Genomic DNA, 11,909 nt, shown 5'->3' on the forward strand with positions numbered 1-11,909 from the left:
CCTTTTTCCTAATTTCTCTAAATTAAGCTAAATTCACTTAATTAAAGCCTAATTAAACACACAACTAGCCTCACAAATATTCCTAATAAATATTTACGAACTCGGTTTACTTAGACGGAGGCCCTATAACTCACTTTTTCGGTACCCGTGAATTTTGGGTCATTACAGCAACCTAGCTCAAAATAAGAATACAATAAAGATTTTGAAGGATGGAAGGGGTGGATGGGTGGAAGGTGACAACCCCATTTTTGAACTTGCAACTAATTTCTTTTAAAAACTATTCTCTTCCAAACTATTACAAAGTGGTAAAAGGCTTAAAAGCGAAATCCAACTGTGTATTACAGAATCTTTAAATGAGGAACTCGTTAAAGAATTTAAAGAAGAAGAGGTAGTGGAAGCTTTAAAAAGTATGGCACCTCTCAAAGCATCCGGAAAAGATGGATACCCAACGTTCTTCTACCAAAAGTTCTAGCATATTATAGGAAAGGAAGTTGTTAATTATTGCCTCCAAGTGCTGAATAATGGGAAGAATTTTGAGAAAATTAACAAAACCAATATTGTGCTTATCCCTAAGGTACAACCCCTACGAATTTGGGACAGCTCAGACCCATAAGACTTCATAATGTCATCTACAAATTTATCTCAAAAGTGGTGGTTAATAGATTTCGAAAGGCGCTACACTTATGTATCAAAGAAACGCAAGGTGCATTTGTCGCAGGAAGACAAATAACTGATAACATTCTGATTGCTTATGAAATTTTACATTCTTTCAAAAAAAGAAAAGAAAAGAGGAGGCACGGGATCTTTTGCCTTAAAATTGGACATGTGCAAAGCCTATGAAAGAGTGAGAATGAAATTATCTTAAAAATATGATAAAAATGTTAGGCTTTTGCAACAGTTGGATAGATCTTATAATGATGTTCGTAAGGACAGTGTCATACTCGGTGGTACTTAATGAGATTCAAGGGACAGAATTCAAGCCAATAAGAAGAATAAAACAAGGAGACCCACTAAGCTCATACTTATTTATCATATATGCAGAAGGCTTCTCTAAGCTCCTAAATAAGGCTAAAAGAGAAGAGAAAACTGAAGGGGCTAGAGTGGGCAAAGGTGAGCTAGCTATCACCCATTTTTTCTTTGCTGATGACAGCATATTATTTGGGAATGCAACAACGGAAGGCGCAACTTCAATGAAATTAGTAGTTAATGAATATGAAAGTATTTCTAGACAATTGGTGAATTTCGAGAAATCATTGATTTACGTTAGTAAAAATGTACAACACGACCTTAAAGAGCAAATAGGGGGAGTTTTGGGGGTTTAAATTTCAAATAATCCAGAAAAATATCTAGGTTTACCAACAATGGTAGGGAGGAGAAAGAAGGGTGCATTCTTAGAACTAAAAAAAAGAGTTATCCAAAAATCGAAGAATTGAAGTATCCGTAATTTGTCCTTTGGTGGTAAAGAATTTTTTATAAAATAAATTTTACAAGCACTTTCGATATACGCCATGCAATGTTTTAAATTACCAATATTGCTTTGCAAAGAATTAGAAAATCTGATGAGTAAATTTTGGTGACGCAATTTAAAAACTAATAAAGGCATTCATTGGTGTAATTGGTTCACGATGTGTAGTCCAAAAGCATTTGGAGGTATGGAGTTTAGAGATTTAACAATGTTTAATACGACCCTGTTGGCTAAACATGGATGAAGAATAATCACCCAACCTGCTTATTTGTTTGCGCGTGTTATGAAGTTAAAATATTATCCGCGTGATAAGTTTTTAAATGCAAGGTTAGGAGCTTACCCCTCTTTTACCTGGCATAGCATTGGAACCCACGAAGCTTATTAGAATAAGGAACAGGCTGGAGGATAGGGAACAACAAATCAACAAACATTTGGAATGATTCTTGGCTACCCACCCCTGATGATGGAAGAGTAAAGAATCAACACATAAATATCAACTATTCCAAAGTAGCAGATCTAATTAATAAAGACTCGTTTTCATGGAACTACGAGGTAATCTGGAACTTACTAGAAAGAGATCAAGCCGGGGCAGTCCTGTCTATTGCATTGGTAAGCAGGACTCAACCGAATGTTATAATATGGTGAGGGAACAAATTATGAGAGTACACAGTTCAGAGTGGTTTTAAATGGCTAATGACTAATACTGTACAACTACAATATTATGTTACAGACCAAATCAACAAAAAAGATTATTTTACAAAGCTTTGGAATCTCCTAATCCCTAGTAAAATAAAAATACATTTGTGGAGAGTTTCTAACAATTTTCTTGCGATGCTCAATAACCTTAAGCTTTGAAGACTCAGGAATGATATTGCATGTCCAGTTCGCTCAGCTAGAGAAGAAATTGTGGAACACCTTTTTAAAGATTGCGAATTCGCAAAATAGGTCCTACAGGAAGTTGGGTTGGACATCTCGCACATAAACACAGATCACACATGAAAACAATGGTCAGCCTCTTCTTCTACATGAATAACATTAAAGTATGTACAACCATAGCAATTTCTATTTGGGCAGTCTGGTATAATGTTAGGATTTCGACCCGATTAAGCAGCGAACAAGTAAAATAGTGGAATAAATTGAGAAATTGAAGACACAAATTTAACGTGGAAAAACCTCTCCAAAGACGATAAAAAACTACGGGCAAAGATAATTTTACTATAATGGCAAAAGAACGAAGAATACAAAAGATGGAGATAAAAACTAAACCCCGAAAGCCCGAAAGAAAAGAACCCACAAAACGTAAACACAAAATTCTCTAAATGTGTTATGAGTTCTAATCTCTAATGGGTGTGTTTTTCTAAGGTTGTAAAAGAGCCTATTTATAGGCTAAATTCATAGGTCAAATAATAATAAAATAATCTAAACTAATCAGTATTTGATTGAAACAAGTAAACAGAGTTTAACTGAAAGATTATTTCTCAAATTTGACTGAAAATAGAAGTCATATTTAACAAATCTCCACCTTGACTCATATTTTCACAACGCCATCTTTGCCAAAGCCCTCCACGAGCCTAGCTTGAACTATGTAAGGAATTAACTGAGTCGAATTTGTGCTTAGAAACAGGAAGACTTCTAGCTTTCGACTTGTACACTTTCAAATCAAAACTAACCCGGGTCTGATTTTCACAAACACAGTGCCCTAACTTTTCAAAACTTGCATCCAAAAGAGAACCTCTCTTCAACGAAACGGTCATACCTTTTTCCCTCCTATGACAAAGTTGCCTCCGCTCCAAACGAGTTGACTTCGACTCTGTAACAGATGAGGGACGTCCGATTTCACCGGTCACTGTAGAACCTTCCAGAATATAAAGACTGCCGGTTCTTTTACCTTTTAACAAAACGAGAGCTCCACGAGATACTTTAATGCCACTCGACTTGATGTTGATTCTACATCCTTTCAAGTCTAAAATACTCAAGGAGATGAGATTCTTTCGTAAATCAGGTACATACCTGACATCTGCGAGTGTCCTAATTGTCCCATCGTGCATCTTAATTTTAACAGTACTAATACCAATTACCTTACTAGATGAATCGTTTCCCATGCGCACAACTCCACCTTCAACTGAACTGTATATGGAGAACCATTCTTTATTGGGACACATGTGGAAAGAACATCCTGAATCTAGGATCTACTGGGACGTGAGCTTGGAGTTATCGCTCGTTGACACTAATAAGAAATCATCACCATTTTCATCGGCCAAATTAGCACCAGCTACATCTTCCTCGTTACTTTCAGCAGCTCTTTTATTTCGCAGTTTATAACAATCTGCTTTGACGTGACCTAACTTTTTACAATAGCGACACATTTTATCTCGTTTCTTTGATGCTACCAAAACGGAAGCTTGCCTATCTGTCTTGCTATCCAAATGAAGCTCATTGTTGAGTTTGTCTCTACTCAACAAATGACTCTTCACATCTTCGAACGAGAGTTTGTCTCTACCATAAATCAGGGCCTCCCTAAAAGACTTGTATGAAGGGGGTAAAGAGCACAATAATAGCATAGCCTGATCTTCATCGTCAATATAAACCTCAACATTCTTTAAATCATTTAAAAGAGTAATAAATTGACTAATGTGATCTCTAATAAGCTCACCTTCGTTCATGCGAAATGTAAATAGACGTTGTTTCAACACTAAACGATTAGCTAGAGACTTAGTCGCATAAAGAGTTTCTAACCTTTTCCACAAGGCGGATGACGTCTTCTCCATCAATACCTCCTGTAATACCGTATTCGCGAGGCACAACTGGATTGCAGACAAAGCCTTTTCATCAAGCTCTTCCCATTCTGTTTTATTTAGATTCTCAGGCTTTTTCCCAGTAATAACCTTTTTCAAGCCTGATTGAACTGGAATTGACGTCATCCGAACTTGCCACAGATTGAAATTTGTCTCACCATCGAACTTCTCAATTTCAAACCTTGTTGTTGCCATCTCTGAACTGGCTGATCTATGAAAATTGAACTAGCCCTGATACCACTTGTTAGGTTTTCGACCCAATTAAGCAACGAACAAGTAAAATAGCAGAATAAATTGAGAAATTGAACATACAAATTTATCATGGAAAAACCCCTCCAAAGAGGATAAAAAACCACGGAAAAAGATAATTTTACTATAATGGCAAAAGAACGAAGAATACAAAAGATGGAGATAAAAACTAAACCCCGAAAACCCGAAAGCAAAGAACCCACAAAACGTAAACACAAAATTCTTTAAATGTGTTATGAGTTCTAATCTCTAATGGGTGTGTTTTTCTAAGGTTGTAAAAGAGCCTATTTATAGGCTAAATTCATAGGTCAAATAATATTAAAATAATCTAAACTAATCAGTATTTGATTGAAACAAGTAAACAGAGTTTAACTGAAAGATTATTTCTCAAATTTTTCTGAAAATAGGAGTCATATTTAACATATAACATTAATAGACTTTACCACGAAAGAAAAAATGGAAGGGTACAAGAGGTGGGTTTTATTAGAGCTTATTTACGAGAATTAGAACAAGTTAACTCCTTAACAGAAACCAGAATTAAACCAAGAGAGGATTTATAGAGAGCCCCTAAAGCAGAACAAGTTAAAGCCAATTTTGACGCAACATTTTCACAACAAGACATGACAACAACAGCGATAATCATTATAAGAAATCATGAAGATCTTGTAATGGGAGCATGTACTTACCCACTAGGAAGAATAGGGGATCCGACCACTGCAGAAGCGAAGGCATGCCTTCAAGCCGACATATTTGGTGAAGAAATGGGTTTTTGAGATTTGGTTGTAGAAGATGATGCTCTTACAGTCATTAAAAAGCTTAAATTAGACTCAGCGGATAGATCGATGATTGGCAACATTATTAATGAAATCCAAAGGAAAAGATTCAGTTTCGATAACTTATCTTTTGAGTTTACCCCTCGAAAGACAAATAATGCAAAGGACGCTCTTGCAACTTAAGGGTACAATCTGACTAGCCCGTCCTATTAGATTGAAGAGGTACCAATGGAGGTTGAACCCACCATCGTGAATGACCAAAGAAGATTTTTGATTCCGTAAAAAAGGGTCATTTCTGTCTGAGTCCGGGGATGTACTACCAAAATGAATGTCCTTTCTTCTCTATGACGAACTCAAATTTAGGAGAAATCTGGTATGGCACTTCAGTGGGATCATTTACAGTGATGGAAAAGAATAGCCAGTATACTCCATTAAAATGTCTAAAGATGCAAAGAAGAGAAAATTGTTTTTTAAAAGTCAATAGAATTTATGTTTCTTCAGTTTTTTCTTTTAGGTTTTGCTTGCTTAGGATTTTATCTGTGGCCTTTCATTTTCTTTTTTTTTTTCCTTTTAATTTTTTAGGAGAACCTGAGCCACCACCTCAGTTACCAATACTTTCATGATAGCTGTTAGGACAGCTGTTGAGTACAATTTTTTGATAAGTGTACCACATCTCCTCTTTAAATGCATTTCAATTTTATCACAAAAAAAAAATTCTCATTTTGAACTCTTTTATTTAATTTATTCATTCAATTAAATAATAATCTAAAGAAATTAAATCTTATGTCATTTATTGACTTATCGAGAAAATGCATTTACTACAAATAGTACTACACCGAACCCAATTTTTAAGGAAAAAACACACACACACACATATAATTTTCGATAACTTCTTGTTGCCTCTTTCAAAAATTCCCGATTTACTTTTGTTAATTTATCGGCTTAGTGTAAAATAGAAACATGTCTGTCTCGTCATAATAATGAGTGAATCAATGAATGAAAGTGGAAAAATGAAGATTAACTCTCTTTTTTATGTTTACGTTAAACTAATAACTCCCTTTTTTATATTTATGTTAAACCAATCACTGATCTTATGCTTTGTATTATTAATATAATCTAGTTTCTTTTTATAATATCTATTTATTTCTAATAAATAATTATATAATAGATTGAATTTATCTAATTTATTTCTATATCGAATAGAGTGGCGATTAAAATGAATGATTTACTGAGTATAAATCGTGAATCAAAAATGGAAAATCATAAAAGATGAAAAAGCTTTTGGCTCTAGTCATTCCATTATAGTGACAATTTCAAAAAACTGCTCATACTACGAGCATAGTATGGTCGTGGTCAGGCAAGTATGCCTAGACTTGATCATGGGTCGGGCCACTCGGCCTGGCTCGAAGGCCCCCCGAAATGTGAGAGAGTTTGGGCAAAAATATAAGCCCGAAAAATAAGCTTGGACAAAAAAAAGGCCCATTTAAAAACACGCCGGGCCTCGAGTAAGATATTTTTGTCCTGGGCAGAATTTACTAAAAGACAAAAAAAAATCTACTCTTTTTTTAATGTTATTTTCTTGTTGTTTTCTCTCTATTTTGCTACCATTATTATCGTGTTGCTATTATTTTATTGTTATTGTTTGGATATTGTATAAAACTTATTTTATTGTTAATTTTGTTATTATTTTAAAGGCATTTGTTAATTTTGTTATTATTTTAGAGGCATTTGCTTGTTAAGTTGTATTTATCTTAATTTTAGTTAAGCTTACATATTCTTTAAAATTTATTTTTAATTTTCTAGGAAATATTTATTTTGATGTTTTTAGTATTTTTGATGTATTATATATATTTAAAAATTATATAAAAATAACATAAAAAATTAATATGGGAGGGCCTGGTCGGGCCCGAGTTTTAGCATCTTTATCCGGGTCAGGCCTGGGCAAAATTTTAGGCTGATTTTTGGGTCGGGCTGGGCCGGGCATAATAAATGGGCCTGAATTTTTAGTTGAACCCAGCTCAAACTTAGCTCGGCCCGGCCCATGAGCACCTCTAGTATGCCCCAATCGCTAGTGGTTCAGGACACGTCTCTTTCAAGGAGACAACAGGGATTCGACTTCCCCTGGGGGTAGGTATTACGAAAGGAAGTTGATCATGGATTATCAATAAATCTAGAATTGATTCTTCCTGGGTCGATGCCCGAGCGGTTAATGGGGATGGATTGTGAATTCGTTGGCAATATGTCTACGTTGGTTTAAATCCAGCTCGGCCCAATAATTCGCTGATCTGCCATAACCCAAAACGTCCATTTTTTTATATTTTGTTTTCCCAAAAAGCCAAACAAAAAAATTAGGGAAGAATAAAAAAAGTCCAATTTTGTGATATATCCATCCCTACTGCTATTTGTTTTTTATTTTGTTCTATTTATTTAGTTGTTCCCATAAATTATGACCCACAAAAGATTTCTCATTTATTGTTTCTGTCCATTCATTCTCTGTTCTTATTATACAATTTGTTAGTCTTGATCCAAACAATAGCAATTGAATTCGTTTAGTTAAATTCAATTACTAGTCTTGTAATATGGGTACAATTGTAGATTAGCTCATATTCTCCAATTGGATCATTCTAAATCCCTTTATTTTTCGAATTTTGAAATTTCTATCTCGACGCAAATTACAATCGTTAATCCATTAACTAGATTTTTAGTCAGTAATATGTATAAGTAGCAAATTCACATGGCACTGCACATATGATAATAACATAATTTGAAAATTTGAAAAGTAAATGAACTAAAAATGGCCAAAATTAAAGTACAAGGACTAAAATCACAACTTTCATAGAGTATAGGAACTAATAGCATAATTTAAACTTTAAGTTCTACTCTTTTTTTTTTTTTTTTTGAGCAATCTCATTATAAGTTTTGATTATATTGGCTCTTTTTGACGTAATTCTTAGAATTACCCATAACTTCTTCTCAACCCATAAATAGGAGAGTAATGTGCTTCAACGTACTTGAACCACTTCTTCTTACATTGACAATAATGTTAACGCCAATCGAATTAAAACTCAATCGGCACCTTTAAGTTCTACTTACATTTCAAAAAAATCAAATAAATTTTATTTTTTTATTTGATAAATTTTATTTTTATTTACATGTGACATCACATCCAATACCTTAAATATAAATTCTGCAAATATCAAATATTTCTATTTTATTTTGTTTTGTTTGGTGTGGGGTTAAAATTGAGAGACCCACGTATAGTTGATAAAGGCCTCCTTCCACTCTAGAGCAAGAAATTTTAGAACTTTTCAGGGTCTCTGTGTCTCAATGCTATTGGAGTGGCCATCACAATATTCATTTTGTCTTACCTTTTTACCACTGCACATTGCTCAGCCAGTCCAATACCTTTGTTTTTAAAAGCATTTGTGATCATATTCAAAACTACTCTTAAATGCACTCAAATCCCTCTCTCTATATATATCCTCTCTTTTTCCTCTTCTCAAGCACCTTATCCTTATAATTTTATGAGTAAACCCACTCCACCACTGATGATTATGAGGAGCTACTCATATCAGGCTGATGATTTTACGTGATTTTACGTGCACCCACTGGCTGTTGAAGCTGCCAGCATGATCTAAACTTCCTTCTCTGTTTTAAGGATGGTTCAGATCATGTGGTAGCTTCACCTGCTGTTGGTATCACGACCACGATAATGCCCTTAACCCATTGAACTCAACTGCATTCATTCATCATAACCCACCGCTTCACTTCCTTTTCCTGCCACACTCTACTCCCATTCTCAATTTCACATTCACCGATCTTTCTTTTCTTTTCTTTTCTTTTGATGTTTCATTTTTCTTTGGGGTATATTACATCTGTTGAGGGGAATCTTTGGGTTCTCAAAAGCCTCAATGAAGTTACTGTTAGGGTTTTCATTGACAAGTTCTGTCATCCTCGAAACATTTTTTCCCTGCTTTTGAGATCCCATCTTATCCCTTCATGCATAGAATATTAGTGCCTCTCCATGTCTTTTTAGGGATAATATATAATTTGACCTCCTCAATTTCTCCATTTATTTAGTTTGTCCTTAAATTTCTTTTTGAATTAGTTGGTTCCTCTACACTAACACTGTTAGTTCATGCTGACCTGGCATTGTTAACCAATTCTATGATGCCATATGGTAGCCTCTCAAAACACCATGTGACAAAAATAAATATAATTTTTAATTTATATTTGCCACGTGTTATTCTGAGAGGGTACCACGTGGCACCACCAACTTTTCTAGCAATGCCACATCAGCATAAGCTAACGATGTTAACACGAAGGTACCAACTTGATTGACGAAATATAAATTTAAGGACCAATTAAGTCAAAAAAAGTTTTTAAAAACCAATACTATATACAAATAAACAAATTCAGGAGCTAAATTATATATTATACTTTTTTATTGTGGGCTTTTTTGTTTTAATAATTTCATTGGCTGCTTTACCATAATTTTAATGTGCTTTTAGTATATTGCCAACACATATTTTAGGAATATAAAAACAATGGAATAAGGAAAAGCACAAATCTAGACTAATATTATAAACCTTTAATGTGTTACCAAGTACCCTTGCTACATTCTTTCTGAACATCTCGTTTTGGGGATAATTTTGTTTATTTGGAGGAATCATGACATGACGTGGAAATATATTGAGATTTGCAATCAAAATGCAGCAAAAAAGATTTGCATATTGAAAACTGTTACCTTATACTACTTTCAATTTAAAATATTAATTCTCTGTCCCGTTTTAGTTTATAATTATTATTTTGAATTCAGTGTACTGAAATATATTATCTTCCTATATAAGAGTTAAAAATGAGGTATGAGTAATTTTAAGCATTGTATAAAAAATCTAGATATGATCAGAACTTATAATGAAATTGTTCAAAAATATATATTAATTCACTTATAGAATAAAAGTTTTAATTGTTCCATTATTTGAAGAAAATTAACTTAGAATTTAATTTATTTGTTTTATTTTTAATAAATTTAAACATAGTTTAATATTAACCTAGTTTTAACTCGATTGGTATTGATATTGTTATTAGTGCAGGAGGATGCGGATTTGAGCACGCTTAAACACATTTATCTTCCTATTTAAGAGTTAAGGAATGGTTATGAAGAGTTCTAAGTATTATATTAAAAAAATTAAAGCACAATTTTTTTTTTAAATTCATTGAAATGAGAGAGTGAAATTTCAAATTAAATTACCATATATAAACATATTCAAAATTGGGAAGGTGATGCCAATCATGCTTTGAATTGTATGATAAGGTTGAAAATTTAGGAATTTAAGTTCTATATAAATTATGTGTGGATTTTTATAAATTTATTTTAATGTTGGTCTCGGATAATGGCGGAGCCACATATATAATTGTGGAAAAAGTTTTAAAAAATACTTACAAAAATAGTTAGCATTCTTTCTTTTTTCTCTCAAACTTTCTAGAACTATTACATGATAGGTAACCAATCTTTGAATAACTCGAATTGGATTTCTCTAATTCAGTAATAATCCTTCTTTTTAATCTTTATTAATTAATATTTAAAAAATTAAGATCAATGGGTTTTTTATAATAGATTAGAATTTTTATGCAATATTTAATTTTTTATTGATTGAATGATTTTAGGATATTGATTTTCTATGAAATTCTTATCTTAATTGAATAATAATTTTTAAAGATCAGTTAATGCAAATACTTGAACAAATTAGGACTAATGGTCGTTATAATCTTGAATTTGCTGAATATTGATTAGAAATTTAAAGTTCCATTTGGTTTTTTTTTCTAAAAAAAAATTCATTTTCATTTTAAAGCAGGTTTTATTTTCTATTTTTAAAAATTGAAAAACATGTTTGATAATTAAAAATAAAAATTTGTTTTCAATAATGAAAACAAGTTTGATACTTATTTTTCTATAATAGAAACATGATAAATAAAATAAAAAATTACATTTATCTGAATTCAAACCTGGGTACTAGATTTAATGTTTAAAAAACCGTTAAAAAATTATTTTTGTGTTTATATAGGCTTGAAACGGACTAATTCATTTATGCTACGTAAGAGTATTATTTCTTCACAATATTTTAGTATATAAGTTAGCAATAAATTAATTTTAATTGGTAATATTTATCCACGATCTTGTTTTTTTACGAGAATTTTTACTCATCATTCTTTAGCATGTATATTAAATAAGCTTTTTGCTCATGTTATTACACTAGTAATCAAACGTAGCATTAAAGTTAAAAACTATTTTTTCTGTCATTTGTAGTGAAAACAATGAAAATATTTTTTTTATTGTTTTTTAATTTTCACATCTTTTCATTTTCATTTTCCAAAAATACTTTTAAAATTTTTAACCAATCACATTTTATTGAATATTTTTCATTTTCCAAAAAACGAAAATGTAAAAATGACATTTGTTTACGGAAACCAAATAGAGCCTTAGTATTTTTATTTAGAAATTATAGTCCCTAGTATGATTATTGTGAATGTTGTGTTTGTGCTCATCTTGTGTTCGACATATTACATTCTCATGACATTAAAAAGCACTTTTAAGTGATTTTTTTTTTTTTTGAAAGGAAAAAA

General features: G+C 32.3%; 1 long non-coding RNA gene across 2 annotated transcripts in view; it reads right to left on the minus strand.

The window, feature by feature from the left end:
• The window catches only part of LOC107955487 (uncharacterized), a 28,825-nt gene extending 22,954 nt beyond the window's left edge, over window positions 1-5,871 (minus strand). Inside the window, exons 1-3 of one of the 2 annotated variants that reach the window (XR_001699981.2) lie at window positions 5,196-5,871; window positions 4,202-4,491; window positions 1,806-2,436 (exon numbers count right to left, since the gene is read on the minus strand). This is a non-coding gene — a long non-coding RNA (uncharacterized lncRNA). Of the gene's footprint in view, window positions 1-1,805; window positions 3,262-4,201; window positions 4,492-5,195 lie in introns of those variants that run through there. The other variant, XR_005929938.1, reaches the window with a different exon arrangement.
• Between the last annotated feature and the right edge of the window lie 6,038 nt (window positions 5,872-11,909).

This window comes from Gossypium hirsutum, chromosome A07 (assembly GCF_007990345.1).
Source record: "Gossypium hirsutum isolate 1008001.06 chromosome A07, Gossypium_hirsutum_v2.1, whole genome shotgun sequence".
Classification (NCBI taxonomy): Eukaryota; Viridiplantae; Streptophyta; class Magnoliopsida; order Malvales; family Malvaceae; genus Gossypium; species Gossypium hirsutum.